The 4457-nt window shown below is 46.2% G+C and overlaps 2 non-coding genes across 2 annotated transcripts; one reads left to right on the top strand and one right to left on the bottom strand.

Moving 5' to 3' along the window:
• Positions 1-3204: 3204 nt before the first annotated feature.
• On the top strand, positions 3205-3276 carry TRNAP-CGG (transfer RNA proline (anticodon CGG)). The gene has a single exon. It is a non-coding gene; the product is annotated as a tRNA-Pro (tRNA).
• Positions 3277-3937: 661 nt separating this feature from the next.
• On the bottom strand, positions 3938-4009 carry TRNAP-AGG (transfer RNA proline (anticodon AGG)). Its single transcript has one exon. It is a non-coding gene; the product is annotated as a tRNA-Pro (tRNA).
• Positions 4010-4457: the final 448 nt, after the last annotated feature.

Here is a 4457-nt window from a genome sequence, read left to right as displayed (position 1 = left end):
TGCCTTTTCTAAATCCAGCTTGAACATCTGGAAGTTCTCGGTTCACATACTGTTGAAGTCTAGCTTGAAGGATTTTGAGCCTTACCTTGCTGGTATGTGAAATGATTGCAATTGTGCACTAATTTGAATATACTTTGGCATTGCCCTTCTTTGGGATTGGAAGGAAAACTGACCTTTTCCAGTCCTGTGGCCACTGCTGAGTTTTCCAAATTTGCTGGCATCATCTTTCAGGATTTGAAATAGCTCACCTGGAATTCCATCACCTCCACCAGCTCAGTTTGTAGTCATGCTTCCTAAGATCCACTTGACTTCAGGCTCCAGGATGTCTGGCTCTAGGTGAGTGGTCACACCATTGTGGTTATCTGGGTCATGAAGATCTTTTTTGTATAGCTCTTCTGTGTATTCTTGCTTACTCTTCTTAATATCTGCTTCCATTAGGTACACACTGTTTCTGTCCTTTATTGTGTCATCTTTGCATGAAATAATCCTTTAGTATCTCTAATTTTCTCTAAGAGATTTATAGTCTTTTCCATTCTATTGTTTTCTTCTATTTTTTTTTTTGTATTGATCACTGAGGAAGGCTTTCTTATCTCTCGTTGCTATTCTTTGGGACTCTCCATTCAAATGGGTATATCTTTCCCTTTCTTCTTTGCCTTTTGCTTCTCTTCTTTTCTCAGCTATTTGTAAGGCCTCCTCAGGCAACCATTTTGCCTTTTTGCATTTCTGTTTTCTTGGGGATGGTTTTGATCACTGCATCCTGTACAATGTTACAGGCTTCTGTCCATAGTTCTTCAGGCACTCTATCAGATCCATCCCTTGAATCTGTCACTTCCACTGCATAATCATAAGGGATTTGATTTAGGTCATACCTGAATGGCTTAGTGGTTTTCCCTATGTTCTTCAAGTCTGAATTTTGCAATAACGAGTTCATATTCTGAACCAGAGTCAGCTCCCAGTCTTACTTTTGCTGACTGTATACAGCTTCTCCATCTTCATCTGCAAAGAATGTAATCAATCTGATTTCAGTATTGACCATCTAGTGATGTCCAGGTGTAGCGTCTTCTCTTGTGTTGTTGGAAGAGGGTGTTTGCTATGACCAGCAGGTTCTCTTGGCCAAACTGTTAGTCTTTATCCTGCTTCATTCTGTACTCCAAGGCCAAACTTGCCTGTTACTCCACGTATTGCTTGACTTCCAACTTTTGCATTCCAGTCCCCTATGATGAAAAGGACATCTTTTTTTTGGTGTTAGTTCTAGAAGGTCTTTAGGTCTTCCTAGAACGGTTCAACTTCAGATTCTTCGGCATTAGTGGTTGGGGCATAGACATGGATTACTGTGATATTGAATGGTTTGCCCTGGAAACCAAGATCATTCTGTCACTTTTGAGATTGCACCCAAGTACTGTATTTCAGACTCTTTTGTTGGCTATGATGGCTACTCCATTTTTTCTAAGGGATTCCTGCCCACAGTAGTAGATAAAATGACCATCTAAATTAAATTCGCCCATTCCTGCCCAGTTTAATTCACTGATGCCTAAAATGTTGATCTTCACTCTTGCCATCTCCTGTTGACCACTTTCAATTTACTTCCATTCATGGACCTAACATTCCAGGTTCCTATGCAATATTGTCCTTTATAGCACCAGACTTTACTTCCACCACTAGACACATCCACAGCCTGACGTTGTTTTAGCTTTTGCTCAGCCTCTTCATTCCTTCTGGAGCTATTCCTTCACTCTTCTCTGGTAGCATATTGGGCACTTACCCAACTGGGAGGTTCATCTCTCAGTGTCATATCTATTTGCCTTTTCATACTGTTCATGGGGCTCTCCAGGCAAGAATGCTGAAGTGGTAATTACCTTGTAGCAAAAGCAATAGAATACACGGCTGCTGCTGCTGCTAAGTCACTTCAGTCGTGTCCTACTCTGTGCGACCCCATAGATAGCAGCCCACCAGGCTTCCCCGTCCCTGGGATTCTCCAGGCAAAAACACTGGAGTGGGTTGCCATTTCCTCCTCCAATGCATGAAAGTGAAAAGTGAAAGCGAAATCTCTCAGTCGTGTCCGACCCTCAGCGACCCCATGGACTGCAGCCTACCAGGCTCCTCCGTCCATGGGATTTTCCAGGCAAGAGTACTGGAATTGCCATTGCCTTCTCCGAATAGAATACACAGGTTAAAGTAAAAAAAAAAAAAAAAAAAAAAAAAAAAAAACAGATACAATATGGAATCAGATTTGTTCTTCCCTATGAAGAACAAACGAAGGGGAGGTGGTCCTAGGTCAAAGGTTCTGCCCACTGCCACTGCCTTCTCCACTCCTCCAAGCTAACAAGGCACCAAACTCGGTCTCCCTCCCTGCCCCTTTCATGGTCCTCCCCATCCACCACACCTTCTAAGACTTGGGTAGTTGCTGTGCCTACCATACCACTTCCTCGCCATGTCGCCTGAAATACCTAACTGCGAAATGAGGTTAGTACGTTAGAGACAGATTGTTACAGATACGCAGTGCGTTCAGTACATGCAAGGCTCTAAAAAGAGTGCGTGATCTCAAAATGAACGTTGGAAAAAATGTTATCTGTCAATACTCTCCCCTTTGAGAATTCTTTGTCCTAACACTTCCTTGCAGGGATAAGGTGCATCCTTTCCCATTTCTTGCCATCTCCTCGAGGTTTTTCCCGCTCCACCCACCCATGAGCGTCGTCGGCAGCCGAGCGTCTTCCGGCGGCCAAGCAGAGACTGGGAATGCGGATGAGGTACGCTGCACACAGCCAAGTGCTCTGAGGCTGGTCTGAGCTGAGAGCGGCGGGACTTTCCCGCAAATAGCGAAAGTGGCGGCAGGGAGACCTTGGGCTGCGATCACCTGGCGGAGTTCGAGACGTCCGAGGGGCCCTGCCTGCGCCCTCCTAGCCCGGGCTTCCACCGCCCTGCCGCCCCCGCCTTCCAGGGGCTATCCTGGCTCGTGGAAGGCCGCTTCCCGGATCTTGAGCGGATGGCCGCAGGCGGCGGCGCAGAGCCCAGGCGCCGGGAGATAAGACCGACCCCGCTGGGAAAAAATGCACGTCCCTTCCTGGCGTCCCTTTGGGTGGCGAAAATGTTTTGACCCGAGACCTGGGAAATGAGAGGAGATTGTCCAGCCGAGGTTGGTCGGGTGGTGCAGCTGGAGGTCGGATAAGGCTGAAGGGAGGCTCTGGGAGCGTTTTCGCCGAGAGCGGCTCGTTGGTCTAGGGGTATGATTCTCGCTTCGGGTGCGAGAGGTCCCGGGTTCAAATCCCGGACGAGCCCAGGCTTTTTCCTGCATAAGCGGTACAATTTTAAGACTTTTCCCCCCACCACATGGCTCATTTAAGGCCTGAAATGAAACTATTCTAGTTCCTTGGGCTCAAACCTTGACCAGGACGACCAAAAAGTACTTTTCACGAAGTAAAAGATCAAATGAGATCAATTCGTACAATATGTGGTCTTTTTCGTCTGAGGGCAAGATATGAAAATGTTTGTACCACTTTGAAACACACGTGCTCGGAAAAGAGACGCCTCGTGCGGACCCCGGGGCAGCCCCGGAACACTCCGAGCGTGAGCGGGGCACGGAGGGTCGGCGGGCCGGGTGAGCGGGCGCGCAGTCCGCCTCCCACTGTCGCCGTGCAGGCGGACGGGCGCGGGCGTGAGCAGATTTAGGTCGCACTTATAGGCACCGGAGATGCCCAGCGAACGTGCTCGACTCTGGAACTGGCAGGAATGGGATGAGTCTTTTCAGAGCATCACATTGCTCTCAAACTTGCTACGTTTTCAGGTTATGTCTTTTAATGGTATTTGAACTTAAAGTGTGCTATAAGTTCAAAGGGTCTCAATTTTGTATTTTTCACCAACATGTATTTATTATATTTATAGATCTAAAGTTAATTTCTTTAGAAATGGATTTAATTCAAAGAAGAAAAAAAAAAAAGGAGGGCTCGTCCGGGATTTGAACCCGGGACCTCTCGCACCCTAAGCGAGAATCATACCCCTAGACCAACGAGCCGTCGTTCTCGCAGTCTTCCTGCCATTGTAAAAGCAGGAAGAACTACTGACTTCTGCATTTCCAAGTGGTTATTCACTGTTACGTGTTTATATTCCTCAGCTGTTTTGCGTTCTAGTGTAAACGGATTTTCTTTTTCTCTTGATTTTGGAAATTCAGTAACACAGAAGAAAACAACGGTGTCACTATCAGTGGAATATTTATAATTTTATTTATATTTATGGCTGATAAACTGCAGTGAGTGTGTGGCAATTTCCCTGTGGCAGGTAGGTTCCAGATTCTCTCCCCTACTGAGTTCTGGATGTTGCACTTTCCAATAGTAGTAAAATCGTCAGTTTCTTGCCTACACCTTTTATCCTAGTGTTCAAAGCACCGTCTTTCCAGCCTTGAGTATTGCCATCTATGTGTTTTTACTCTATCTGTTTTCTTCAGCTGGAAAATCTGTTTCTCA

The sequence above is a fragment of the Bubalus kerabau genome, chromosome 6, assembly GCF_029407905.1.
Source record: "Bubalus kerabau isolate K-KA32 ecotype Philippines breed swamp buffalo chromosome 6, PCC_UOA_SB_1v2, whole genome shotgun sequence".
NCBI lineage: Eukaryota > Metazoa > Chordata > Mammalia > Artiodactyla > Bovidae > Bubalus > Bubalus kerabau.
This window is presented reverse-complemented; position numbering and strand designations above follow the sequence as displayed.